Raw genomic sequence first — 14,520 nt, forward strand, 5'->3', positions numbered from 1 at the left:
ACATAGGATTTGAATAAACTATGTATCTGAGCACTGGAGAAATTTGAACTCTGACCACAAAATAAAGATTCACTCTTACCATTTGTTTTTAGGTATGACAGTGGTATTATGATTTTATTTTTCGAATGTCAGTATGTATTTTAACAATATATATACTTAGGCATAAAATTATAAGCTGTGTGGGACTTGCTTCAAAAATAATCCAAAATAGGGACATCCCCTGCAGTCCAGAGGTTAAGACTCCACACTTTCAATGTAGGGGACATGTCTTCAATCCCTGATCGGGGAAACATCCCGCATGGCCAGTTTAGTTCAGTTCAGCTGCTCAGTCATGTCCGACTCTGCAACCCCATGGACTGTAGCACACCAGGCTTCCCTGTCTGTCACCAACTCCTGGAGCTCACTCAAACTCACATCCACAGAGTCGGTGATGCCATCCAACCATCTCATCCTTTGTCGTCCCCTTCTCCTCCTGCCTTCAATCTTTCCCAGCATCAAAAGAAAAGAAAGAAAGTGAAGTTGCTCAGTCGTGTCTGACTCTTTGCAATCCCATGGACTGTAGCCCACCAGGCTTCTCCATCCATGGAATTTTCCAGGCAAGAGTACTGGAGTGGGTCGCCATTTCCTTCTCCAGGGGATCTTCCCAACCCAGGAATTGAACCCGGGTCTCCTGCATTGCAGGCAGACACTTTACCATCTGAGCCACCAGGGAATCAGTTCTTTGAATCAGGTGGCCAAAAGATTGGAGTTTCAGCTTCAGCATCAGTTCTTCCAATGAATATTCAGGACTGATTTCCTTTAGGATGGACTGCTTGGATCTCCTTGCTGTCCAAGGGACTCTCAAAAGAGTCTTCTCCAACACCACAGTTCAAAAGCACCAGTTCTTCATTGCTCAGCTTTCTTTATAGTCCAACTCTCACACCCATACATGACTACTGGAAAAACAATAGCTTTGACTAGGCAGACCTTTGTTGGCAAAGTAATGTCTCTGCTTTTTAATATGCTGTATAGGTTGGTCGTAACTTTTCTTTCAAGGAGCAAGCATCTTTTAATTTCATGGCTGCAGTCACCATCTGCAATGATTTTGGAGCCCCCAAAAATAGAGTCTGTCACTATTTCCACTGTTTCCCCATATATTCCAGAGATGTGGCCAAAAGATTTAAAAAAAATTTTTAATAATCCAAAATAGGGGAGTGGGTGGGGATGGATGAAACAGGATTGGCCGTGAGTAGATAAGTCATTGAAGCTGGTGATATGCGCATGAGAGCTTGTTAAGCTATTCTTTCCACGTCTGTACATTTTAGAAGTTTCCCATAGTATAAAGCTTTTTTAAAAAGGCTAGAAGAATATAATACCATCTATTCAGTGGATGCAGCTTTCTATATCTTGATATATGTTTACTTCAAATTTTCTAAATGTATTTTTCAAACTTTCTACATTCAGACTGAATGTTTTATCTTCTTTCCCTATTAATTATAGGGAAAGGATCAAGAAGTGGCTAACTTAGGTCTAGGTGCTTCCAGAACTAGAACCAGAGACCTGAAATAACATTGGAAATCTCGCTGAGGGAGTCAGGCTGGTCAGTAGAGCTATGCATTTGTGTGGGAAAGTGGACCAGCTTTCACCTCCTCAGACCCAGAAGCTCCACCTCCTGATTGCCCAACTGCTGACACCCATGCCCTTGAAAGGCCGATTGGATGATAAGAAAGGATTTCTGAGAATTAATTTGCAACTCAAAATAGGATGACCAGATGGATCAGACAGTCCAGAGCAGTGATTGCCCATAATGTGTGTGGTCCATCAGTAAAATATTTAGAGTATGCATCCTCAATAAATGCACATTTATCTTGTATAAACTGGTAAGTAGTGAAGACTAAACTACAGCATTATGCAGAGCTTCCCTGCTGGCATGAGTGGTAAAGAACCCACCTGCCAATGCAGGAGACATAAATGAGTCGGGTTGGATCCCTGGGTCAGAAAGATTCCCAGGGTTGGGAAGATCCCCTGGAGAAGGACATGGCAACCCACTCCAGTATTCTTGCCTGGAGAATCCCCATGGACAGAGGAACCTGGGGGGCTACAGTACATAGAGTCACAAAGAGTTGGGCACGACTGAAGAGACTTAGCACGCACGCACCGCATTATGCACACTGTAACAAGTAAACTGAAAATAGAATGTTCGGAAAAGTAAATGTAAATGGAAGTGCTAATATTTGTCCCCGCTCTCCAGTGAATCATCTCGTCTCCCAAAGCAGCAATAGCCAAACAATAATAGCAAAGTTCTTGCTGAAAACCCTGAGATGCAAATAATTTCGTCACACTCGAGGAAACCTGGGATCAGGAAGGTCACACCCTTGATTTGCATCAAACCTACTGGGGGACACAGCCAGGACGTGAGCTTGGGTCTGCCTGGCTTCAAATACCGAGTGTGACCTTTTCACCCGTTGTCTTTTCTCCAGTGTCAGGTGCAAGTGAGCTAAGACTGAGCCCGAGCAGGCGTGGAATTGCCAGTGCTGTCACGTGGTGGTGGGTTAGTCACTAAGTCGTGTCCGACTCTTGTGACCCCACAAACTGTAGCCCGCCAGGCTCCTCTGTCCACGGGATTCTCCAGGCAAGAATACTGGAGTGGGTTGCCATTTCTTGCTCCAGGGGATCTTCCTGACCCAGGGATTGAACCCTGATCTCCTGCATTGCAGGCAGATTCTTTACCAACTGAGCTATAAGGGAAGATCCGGTGCTATTGTAGTCAGTAACTGTAAGCTGAAGCAGCCATGACTTCAATACCATATTTAATTTTTGTAAATACTTGACTCTCTGACTGCATAGGAATAAAAATGCCCATTACACTAACCAGATACCTAAAATTAGAAAATAAGACACTTTTAAACCTCTGAAACATCTACCGGTATATAATTATTCACTGCCTACAGACTTCATATTTTTAAAATAGTCACAAAGAGCAGGAATAATTAAGCTGTCATTAGTTCAGTTCAGTCGCTCAGTCATGTCCGACTCTTTGCAACCCCGTGGACTGCAGCACCCCAGGCCTCCCTGTCCATCTCCAACACCTGGAGTTTAGCCAAACTCATGTCCACTGAGTCAGTGATGCCATTCAACCATCTGATCCTCTGTCATCCCCTTCTCCTCCTGCCTTCAATCTTTCCCAGCATCAGGGTCTTATCCAATGAGTCAACTCTTCGAATCAGGTGGCCAAAGTATTGGAGTTTCAGCTTCAGCATCAGTCCTTCCAATGAATATTCAGGACTGATCTCCTTTAAGATGGACTGGTTGGATTTCCTTGCAGTCCAAGGGACTCTCAAGAGTCTTCTCCAACACCACAGTTCAAAAGCATCAATTCTTAAGCACTCAGTTTTCTTTATAGCCCAACTCTCACATCCATAAACTGGCATTATTAATCCATTATTGGCTCATCATCGTGTTTTAGTCATGTGATTTCACAAATTTCCCCCCAGATTGAAACTGAAATTCAAATCAGGATCAGTTAGATTTCAGGGTCAGACAGAAGTAGGGGGTTTGATTTAAAAAGCCCAGAAACTGTCAGGGTACAACGTCAGACACTGGACACTGTCCTGGACAAATCTACCAGTAACAACATGAATTCCCTTTGACGAAAGCGATTTGATGCAGGAAGGAAAGTCGTGTCAGGAGGGCAAACTGTCACTGCCTGGCACTCCCTGCCCTACAATTACCTGGAGAAACTACAGAGCTAGAGAAAGATCAGAGGAACAAACAACAAGAACAGTGAGATAAAAAGATCTAGAAAATTAAAGATCAACTTAAGTGATGCCCAACGTCAGAGCTGCCTGTCAAACATCCTCCACACAAAACATGCTGCGAAGATGCCCATGAGTTTTCTGACCACTACAGCAAAGGGAACATCACCCTCCAATGGTCGGCAGTGTCTCAAGAGGCGGGAGGACATTATCAAACCTTACAGAGCACTGGAAGCTGATTTAAAGCGAGTCTTCCGAATGGGGAAACCTTGATTGGGATAAGGCGGGGACCATGACTCAACAGTCCAGAGGTGGTAGAAACGAGATGAGGATTCTGGGGCAAAGAATTCAAAGGATTTTAAGGCACAAGCTGGCTCCTGATGTTTTCCATCGAAAAGCTGATAGTCTTTCTGGAAATTTCTATAAGAACAATCAAGCAATTGTGTGGGCTGGAGACCCCTGGAAAAATAAAGTTAATGAAGACAGGGACTTCCCTGGTGGTCCAGTGGCTAAGATTCCACATTCCCGATACGGGGGCCCCCAGGCTGGATCCCTGGTCCAGGAACTAGATCCCTCATGCTGCAACTACGAGTTTGCATGCCGTACCTAAAAGATCTCACCGGCCAAAACGAAGGCCTAGTGCAGCCAAATAAATATTAAAAGATAAAAAATAAAGTTAATGAAGACAGAGAAGTAGCAGAGGGTAGGCAGCAGATGTTGTCCAGGCCTGGTATGGGGCAGATTTTCTGTCTTACTGGTGGGAGAGGGGCTAGCACTGGGGTGCTGGACGTCCCCAGAGCTGGCAATGAGAGGTACTTGGTTGCACTTGGTACAGTGGTTGAGGCACATTTACCTTCTGCTCTGGCCACCGTTTCGTGACCCTTGGAATAATCACTGAGGGCCCATCAGGCTAGGCCCTGCTCCTGGTCTCTGAGAAAGAAGCAGAACCCTGCATGACCTCTGTTGGGGTGAAGACAGGAGAAAATCAGGAGAGGACAGATCCCCAGCCTCAGGCATCACCCCCAAGCACACCCAACTCAGGAATCTGGGGAGACAGGCTCTTCCCAAAGCTGCTGAGAGTCAGAGATATAACCCTGACCAGGGCATCAGGGAGAGAAGCTCATGGGACCTGGGCTTCGACACCCCGGGCTCTGTAGGAGAGGGAGAATTCCGTCTCCCTCTCTGCTCCTAGGTGCTCTGGCTGGGCCTTTGAACCGGGCAGATTGACAAAGAGGAAAATCAATGGAAGGGTATTACCTTGTGTGTTAATATCACGCATACACATGGGAGTACCCAGAAGTCAGTAATTCAAAGTGGGGTTAGAATTTTTGGGTCTATTTATCTAACTTAGCTGGGGAAAGAGATGGGGCAAAAGGACATGTTGGGAGAAGGAAATAACTTTTCAGAAAGATAAATGGGCCTGCAGGGGATTAGATGGATATATGATGGTTTGCAACGTCTGGCTGGGGGTAGTCTCTAAGAAAAAAAATTCCAGTTGCTCTTGGGAAGGGATTTATGACAGTCAAGTTCTTTCAGGCAGATAAGGAATTTCAGGAACTCAAATGCTTTCAGCTCAAAATAATTCTTATGTCAACATGGCAACTTTGAGGGGGCAAACCCTGACCCCCAGTTCTAACCCTCCCCTGCCCTTAGACTGTGTGATTGGCGCAGACTTGGCCTTGACATTGCTATGGGGTCCTGAACTCACAGACCACAGAAGCCAAACTCCTGAGAAGGACTATACAGTCCATGGAATTCTCCAGGCAAGAAAACTGCAGTGGGTAGCCATTCCCTTCTCCAGGGGATCTTCCCAACCCAGGGATTGAGCCCAGGTCTCTGGCATTGCAGGTGGATCCTTTACCAACTGAGCTATTAGGGAAGCCCTGAGAAGGACAACCATCCTGAAGTAAAAAATGGTCAAATAAGCATCATGTACCCTTAAAGGAAAATGATCGAAAGAGGAGGACAAAAAGTTAAAGCGCATAATAATAAACAGACTTAAGATAAAGAAAGAACTGGTAAAAAGCACCTGTAAGAATAAGAAAACATTTTTTGAGGAAGAAGAAGGGCAAAGAACTCGGGCAAAGACATTTCTCCATAGAAGATACACAAATGGCCAATAAGCGCATGAGAAGAGGCTCCAAACTATTAGTCATCAAGGAAATGTGAATTAAACCACAAGGAGGGACCACTTCACACTTATTATGATGGCTATTATGAAGAGGGGAAAGCCAGAAAATAACAAAAGTTGAGGAGGTTGTGGATAAATTGAACCCCTGCTGACGGAAATGTAAAATGGGGCAGCTGCTATGAAAAGTGGTATAGCGATCCCTCAAAAAGTTAATCATAGAATCACCAATTGATTCAGTAAATGAGATTAAACTCCAAAGATTTGAAATCCAGGACTTGAAAAGATATTTGTACAGTCACATCCATAGCAACGTTGTTGACAGCAGCAGCCAAAAGGAAAAGGCAATCACAGTGTCCATTGACGGATGAATGGACAAACAAAACGTGGTATGTACATACCATGGAAAATTATTCAGGCTTAAAAAGGAAGGAAAGGAGGGAAATTTAGGAATATGGAACTAACAAAGACGACTGAGCGACTTTCACTTTCTTTCAACGCTCCTTAGGGCTTCCCAAGTGGTGCTAGTGGTAAAGAGCACACTCCCCAGTGCAGGAGATGTAAGAGACCAGGGTTCAATCCTTGGGTCAAGATCCCCTGGAGAAGGAAATGGCAACCCACTCCAGTATTCTTGCCTGGAGAACCCACGGACAGAGGAGCCTGGTGGGCTACAGTCCATGAGGGGGTCACGAAGAGTCGTACACAACTAAAGTGACCTGGCATGCACGCAATGCTCCTGAACCATACTTCTAAAGTGATTATAATGGTGAGATGTCCCAGGTGGTCCAGTGCTTAAGAATCTGCCTTGCAATGTCAGGGGATGCAGGTTCGATATCTGGTCAGGAAGCTAAGATCCCATGAGCCTCTAGGTCGAAAAAGCAAAACATAAAACCGAAGCAATATTGTAACAAACTCAATAAAGGCCTTAAAAATGGTTAGTGTCAAAAAAAAATCTTGTTTTAAAAAGTAAGGGCAATGACTCCTGACATTTACACATTATTTACAAAATATGCTGCACAAACTTTAACTCACAATTCTCATGAGAATCCAGGGCAGCCATTAATTGTCATCCCACTTCCACGGTGGAGCTCAGACAGACTGGTAGAGAGTGAATTTCCCAAGATCACACAGGTCAGACAGTGGGGCTGGGACTGGTGCCCAGGGCTCCTGACCAGAGCAGTTGTTTCTCCCACTGAACTTGCTTACTGGCCAGGGCCTGGGCACAGACCCTGTGCAAAGACTTCCGCCTCGCTCAGGCTCTAATAGGAAAGTGCAAAAAGAGCTTCCAGCAGGGCAATTCTAACCCAGATCTAGCAAGTGGGGCTGGAGTTAATTGCCTGTTAGTTTCCATGGTTATGTCTTACACTGTTCCCCTAAAGTCCCAAACAAGAGACTAATACAGCGGGAGGAAATTCTCCCAGCGGGGTCAGAAACGCTCCCTGACTGCGTGCAGAACATGCCAATTGTCTCCACCTTCTGAGAAAGACTCTACTTGGAAATAGTCACCGCTGTGCAAAAGGAACACCATTTCCTGGCATCCTGAGCCACAGCCACGTGTCCGGAGGCATCGCTCTTTAAGGAAGGAACCCACAACACGTCGGTCCTCTCTCCACACCTGTCTCATAAAGCAATTTTGAGGATTAAATCAGTAAGGGCTATAATGTACCTAAAGCGACAGCTGGCTCACAGTGACCCCCGATATTTTAATTAATCTTACAATTTCAAACATCTTCACAGAACTTAATAAAAGTAGCTTTTAGTTCCTTGCTTAAAGCAGAATTGCAGATGTCTTGTGTTGGTTCTCCAGATTCGGCTTCATTCAGAGCATGGACGAACACAAAGCTAAAAGAAAGGCCAGAGCATCCTAAGAAACGACCATGAAGTTGCGCTTGGCCTCTGGTGCTTACACTTGCCTGGCCACCAGAAGCCTTAGCTCACGTCCCAGGCGCACACCATTGATGGCGTGACCCCAGTTGAGCAAGAGGGTGAGCCCGCTGAGGCCTCTGTTTGTCCACATGAGGATGAACTAGGCCCAACAGCAGAGCACTGGGCTTGGACATGTCGTGGGTGGTGGGAGGGAATGGCGGTGCCCTAGATCAGGGTGCCTGGGCTTGCTCAGTTTAGCATGTATGCATGCGCCCTGGCAAAGGCAGGCTGCCTCGGGCCTTGTTAGTGGCCGACGAGGTAATCAGATGGATCCAGCCTGGCTTCACACCCCTAGAGCAGCTCTGGGGGACAAGGCTTGAAGACCAGGTAGAGGGGCTGGGGCAGCAGAGGCACCTGGCCAGACACAAGGCCCCTCACCCGGGCCTGCACTGGGCAGGCCACTGCCCATTCACTGCCTCTCCATTTCTGGGCAACTTCCTGAGACCAGCATCGGGCTCCGAGAGTCCATCTCCAACACTTCTGGCCACCAGTTCTGACCACCAGGCCTCTCTCAACCTCCTTCACTCCTCCACACCAGCCTTACCACACCACCGCTGCCGCCCACCCCCTTTAAGAAAATCTTGCTTTTTTTCACTGTCTTTTAAGACCTCAGCAACTGAAATATTGGCTCCTCTTCCTTCCAAGACAGAGAGAGCTTAACTTCCTGATTATGTTATAAGGCATGGGATAATTACATACCACCCTTCTAGCACAGAAAAGATCATTTTGTTTTGTTTTGTTTTCTATTAAAGCAGGCTGAATATTTCTATTCTGCCATAATTTCAATGCATCATTTTCTCTTTTTTCTTTTAGTATTTTTTTAAATGTTTTGTTTTTCACTGGAGGATAAATGTTTTACAATGCTGTGTTGGTTTCTGCCATACAAGGTGAACCAGCCCTAAGGGTCCAGGTATTGCCTCCCTCCTGAACCTCCCTCCTATCCTCCCATCCCATCCCTCTAGGTCATCAGAGAGCACCAGGCTGTGCTTCTTGTGCCACATAGCACAAGCTCTCTGCTCTCTCCCACGAGCTCTCTGCTTCACACATTGTAATATATATGCATCTACGCTACTCTCTTAATTCATCCCACCCTCTTCTTCCCCTTGCTGTGTCCACAGTCCATTCTCTGCCTTGAGATCGATAATGGATAGAACACTCCTGTCTACAGCGGGTAACTCAGAGCATGCTTGCTTCTCTGTATCCTCAGGGCACAAGTAGATACCCTCTAGGAGACCGCTCACGGGAGCCAGTTTCTGTCCGTGATGCACACTCACCTTCTCTTTAGTTCCCGACTTTCTGCAGTCTGACTGAGTCCCCACCTGTCAAGCCTGGACAGGAACTACTCGTGTGTTTAGGTGCTTGCCTGCTTGTGTTTCTTCCTTGAAAGTGAAAGTGAAAGTGGAAGTGGAAATGAAGTCGCTCAGTCATGTCCAACTCTTTGCGACTCCATAGACTGTACCTGCCAGGCTCCTCCATCCATGGAATTTTCCAGGCAAGATTACTGGAGTGGGTGGCCATTTCCTTCTACAGTTTCTTCCTTGCCTCCTTCCAAAAACAATCTGAGATAACTTTCCACAATATAAACCACAGGAAAAGTGGATATGTTTAAAAATCAGAGCATTGGATGACAGTTTGGCAATTTCTTACAAACTAAATTTATTCTTATCATATAATCCAGCCATCACGATCCTTGGTATTTACCCAAATGAGTTGGAAACATCTCCACACTAAAACCTGCACATGGATGTTTATAGCAGCTCTACTCATAATCGCCAAAAGTTGAAAGCAACTGATACCCTTCAGTGCGTTAGCGGTCAAGCTGGGCTACATCCAGGCAATGGAATACTATTCAGTACGAAAAAGAAAGAAGCTGTCAAGCCGTAAATAGACCCAGAGGAAAGTTAAACGCATGTTACTAAGTGAGATAAGCCACTCTGAAAAGGCCATGTATTGTATGATTCCAACTACATATAAGACATCCTGAAAAAGGCAAAACTATGGAGACAGTAAAAAGATAAGTGGTCGCCAGGGGTTGGGGGAGGGAAGGATGAATAGGAGGAGCACAGGGCATTTTTAGGGTAGTAAAATCCATGCTGTGTGATGCTAACATGTTGGATACATGTCATTATACATTGCCGAAATTCATAAAACCCATAACAGCAAGAATAAACTGTACAACTATGGACTGTAGGTGATGATGTATGTTACTGTATGCTCATCATTTGTAACACATGTACCTTCTGCTGTGGGTTGTGATAATGTGGGGAGATGTGCACGTGTGAGGGCAGGGGGTATAAAAGAGATCTGTGTGCCTTCCTCTCAGTTTTGCTTTGAACCTAAAACTACTCTAGAAACAAAAATCTTAAAAAAAAAAATCAGGACAGTGAAAAAGTAGAAAGATAAGTCCTGGAGGAGAGTTAATAGGTACATATTCAGTGACATATCCCGGTATATAGTCTGTTTCCCTTCCTGTCCCCTTCAGGCACGAAATCAGGGCAAGGATTCCTAAGAGCAGAAATTGAGACACCCAATCAGTTAACATATTTACTCTACCAGGTAAAATAAAATACAACCAGGGCCATGTGCATCTGCTTTTACAGATCTCAAAAGTACAGAAGGTTGAGCAGAAAAGCAAGTTCAAAACATTGTCAACAGTAGAATCATAGGATTTCTAAACACATTCTGTGATGCTGCCTGTTGCTCCGGGAAGCACGCAGGATAAATTATGAAGTCACGGCACCAATGCGTCTAAATCTGTGACAACAGTCACCTCTCAGGGGAGCTGAAAGGGACAGCACGGGGAAGGGGAACAAGGGGCTTCAAATGTTACCTGCAGTGTTTTATTTCAATAAAACAAGCAAATGAGGGACTTCCCTGGTGGTCCGGGGGTTAAGAATCCGCCTTGCAATGCAGCGGATGTGGGTTCGATCCCCAGTCGGGAAACTAAGATCCCACCTGCCTTGGAGCAACTAACCCCGTGTACTGCAACTTATGTTGAAGCCGTGGGCCACAAGTAGAGAGTCTGTGAACCACAGCGAAAGATCCTGCAGGACACAACTAGGACCCAACACAGCCAAATAAATAATAAATGTTTTTTAAAAGAATAAAATTTAAAAAAAAAGAAAACAAGCAAATGAAAATGTCTGAAGTTAAATATCTGATCCTTTGGGGTGTCAGGAATGCAAGAGTTACTATCCTTTGCACTTTGTGCTTTTAAGAGCTCAAAATAACTATTTCTAACTTTATAAGAAAAAAAAAATTGACCGTGGTCAAAATGGTAAAATCGAGCCGGTTGGTCAGAAGGTGGCTTTTCCTGGGGAAAAATGTGTCCCGGGGTGCTCACCACTGATGCGGGTGGATCCATGGAGGGAGGGAAAGGAGGGCAGCACCGGTGTCTCAGGGGAGCTTGTGAGCCCATGGTGAGGTCTTAAAGGCACTTTGTGATGTTTGACTCCCAAGGAGGTGGCCGAGGACAGCTCCAGCTCCTTGCTGGATCCCCACTCTTATCCTGCCCCCTGTCAGGTTCACTTTGCATTCAGGGAGCTGACCCTGAACTTAACAGCACTTAAGTTCTGTTAGCATAATAAATGCCTGTCATCTGCTACCTGGAAATTTAGAGGAAAGTTGGGGTAATTTTTACCCATCTCCTGAGCACCTCTAAGTAAGTAGGAAATTGGCTGCCAAACCCAGGCAGACACTCTAGAACACCGTGTTCTTGGGTAATTCGGTCTCACTTTCTAGAACATTTACCCTGTTTAAGAACACGCTGTTGCTAGGTTACAACCAATGAGTAAACACCCTGACTTTCTATTATTGTTCCATAGACTCCCAGCCTCTGTCCTTTTATTGAAACGGCTCTGCTAAGGGCGCCCGTGACCTCCTAATCGTTCTCTCTAATGGGCACTTTCTAGTCCTTCCCTTGTCAGACCTGTCGCCCACAGACTTGGGCGTTGGTCTCTATGGCTTCCGGAAAATTCCTTGCGCCTCTCTGCTCCTTTCCCCCTTCCCTGCCCCACAGCCTGCCTCTTAAAGATGGCTGGTCCCCAGGCTCCTCCGCCAGGGCCGGGATGGGGTGAGGCGAGGGGACCCAGGCGGCACGTCTCACGGGGGCCTGTCCGGTGCCTGGGATGGAGGTCCTCCGGCAGTTTGCAGCCCAGGCCCTCACCTAGCCTCTTCCTTCTGATGCTGATGCCTCCCCAGGGGCCCTGGTCCAGGCTGCCCCGGGGAGCACAGGCCTCCCCTCCCATGTCTACTGGGGCTTCATCCAGGGCTCCTTCCCTAGCCTCAGGCCCACTTGTCTGCCTTCCTTCTGATGTCTCGACCTTCACCTCCCTCACCATCTCAAGAGACGGCGTCCACCACCCTAGTAAACAAGCTGAACTTCTCCCTCGGCCTCCCAAGATAGAGAAGTGAAAGTCATCCCCCCGCTCCACACACACACACACATAAAACCCCACTTCTCTGGGGCTTTCCCAGTGGTCCAGTGGTTAAGAAGCCACCTTGCAATGCAAGGGACACCGGTTTGGTCCCTGGTCTGGGAAAATCCCACAGGCTGCAGAGCAACTAAAGCCCATGTGCCACAATTACTAAGCCCGAGCTCTTGAGCCTGAGGGCTGCAATTACTGAAGCTTGTGTGCCTAGACCCTGTGCTCCACTGCAAGAGGAGCCACTGCGGAGAGAAGCCCTCACATTGCGACAAAGAGTAGCCCCTGCTTCCTGCAACTAGAGAAAGCCTTAGTGCAGCAATGAAGACCCGATGCAGTCAAAAAAAACCCCAAAACAGCTCTGTCACCTGTCACCTTGGCTGGCTTCATGTATTTCTCCAAATCTTTGCTTCCTCATCACTCCACCATGACTGCCTTCTATCAGACCCTCACGTCTCTCTCCAGGACTGCTGCAAAATTCACCTCGTCACTGTCCTTGCTCCAGCTGGATAACCCACCTCACCCAGTCATCTGAGACTCAGTGCATTCCTGCTGTGATCAGTCTCCTCACACACAGGACTTTGTGTGTAGAATGATTCCTCTCTGACGGAGGACAATTTGGCAAAATATTTATCAAAAGCGTAAATGCAAATGGCCTTTGACTTCGCAATCCCACTTCAGGGAATTCATTCTCGGTGCACATCTCCTATGTATGAGCATATTAACTGCAGTCTTGTTTGTAATAGCAGGACGTTGGAAACAACTGCAGCGCCTTTCCACTCATAGGGGAAGTCTGGAATATAACACGCCGGGCCCATGGAACACGTTACAGCTGACAGAAAGACCCCAGCAGCGCTGTATGTCCTAATGCAGGACGACTCACAAGGCGTAGAAATAAAACGCAAGAAGTAGAGCAGTGGTGCCTCATGTGCTACCGCAGAGCTAAAAGGGGAAATACAGTCAGGTACATACTCAGATTCTGTCTGGAATAAACCGAAAAGGGCCACTGATTGCTTCTGAGAGGAGAACTCAGGGATAAAGGCCAGGGGAGAGCTGTCCCCATAAGCTTTTTGCACCTTCAAAAATTCTTCAAGCTGACCATGTTTTTACCTTTCCAAATAAAAATACGCTCAACCTATCTTGCATGCTACAGCCAGCAACCTTTGCAAAGTACAAATCTGATGACGTCTCACTCCCACTTCAAACTCTGCAGGGCTCTCTACGACACTGTGCCGTGGGGCGGCCACAGTTCACTTTTGTCTAGAGCAGTTCACACCTGTAAGGGATTTTTAGTGCCTGTTCACTCTCAAAAGTGTTCTGGATGGATGAAAAATTACACCCTGACTCCACCAGTGGCACTAAAAATGTTGTCCGGCCTCCATCCATAACCGGAACTGCACGCCTTCCCCATCTGGCCCATCTCCCCAGCCCCACCCGACCTGGCCCCTGGTGGCTTTTTAAGCTCCAGAAAATACTGAACTACCTATGGCTCCCTCCACCCACCCACGTACAGGCTATTTTTAACCCCCTTTGTTCAGGCTGCACCCTCCGCTGGAGAAGTCTCTGACACCCCCGCCCCAGGAACAGGCAGCCACTCAGCCCCAGATTGCCCTCCCGTCACTGCACCGCCCTGAAAGCCGCCCAGAGTCTGGAGCCTCAGCACCACGAAGCTTTTATGTTCCTGCTTTCTCTCCTATTCTTGACGGCTAGAGCTGCGTCCTATTTAAAATCAAAGGAAAAAGCAATGCACCAAATTCAAGCCCAGCTCCCTGGTTAGGGGAACTAAGATCCCATAGGCTGCATGGTGTGGCCAAAAAAAAAAGCAGAGAGAATTCATGAAAGGCCTTACCACAGTGCCTGGCACTTAGTAGGGTCAATACATGTTGGTAACACATGAACTGATACCGGATCTGGAGGGACTCTCAAAGCTCACCTGAAGAGATCCAGGCCCCCTGACTCAGGGTTCAGAGAGAAGTTCCTGGAGCTGGCCGCCGATGCTCGTAGGCTTTCCCCCTGAAACTCTGATCCCCTCTGGGAATTCATCTTCCTGCCTGGAAGACTGCGCAGCTGACCCCCAGCTGGCACATGGCTGGGTCCTGTTCATGTCAGGCAAGTTTGTCTCTACTTGTGCCAGACATTTCCCCCAGCTTGCTTATCCAGGAGCCAAAGGAGAAGGTTCTGGGCAGGAATAAATGCTCAGGGACATCAGAGTTTTTCTCTTCCAAAGAGAAAACCCGCCGTCTTTAGAAGGCAGAAAGATTTTTAAGTGGTGGTAGAGTTTATTGTTGTACCCTCTTAGAGATGAGCT

This window comes from Bos taurus, chromosome 11 (genome assembly GCF_002263795.3).
Source record: "Bos taurus isolate L1 Dominette 01449 registration number 42190680 breed Hereford chromosome 11, ARS-UCD2.0, whole genome shotgun sequence".
In the NCBI taxonomy this organism is placed as follows: domain Eukaryota; kingdom Metazoa; phylum Chordata; class Mammalia; order Artiodactyla; family Bovidae; genus Bos; species Bos taurus.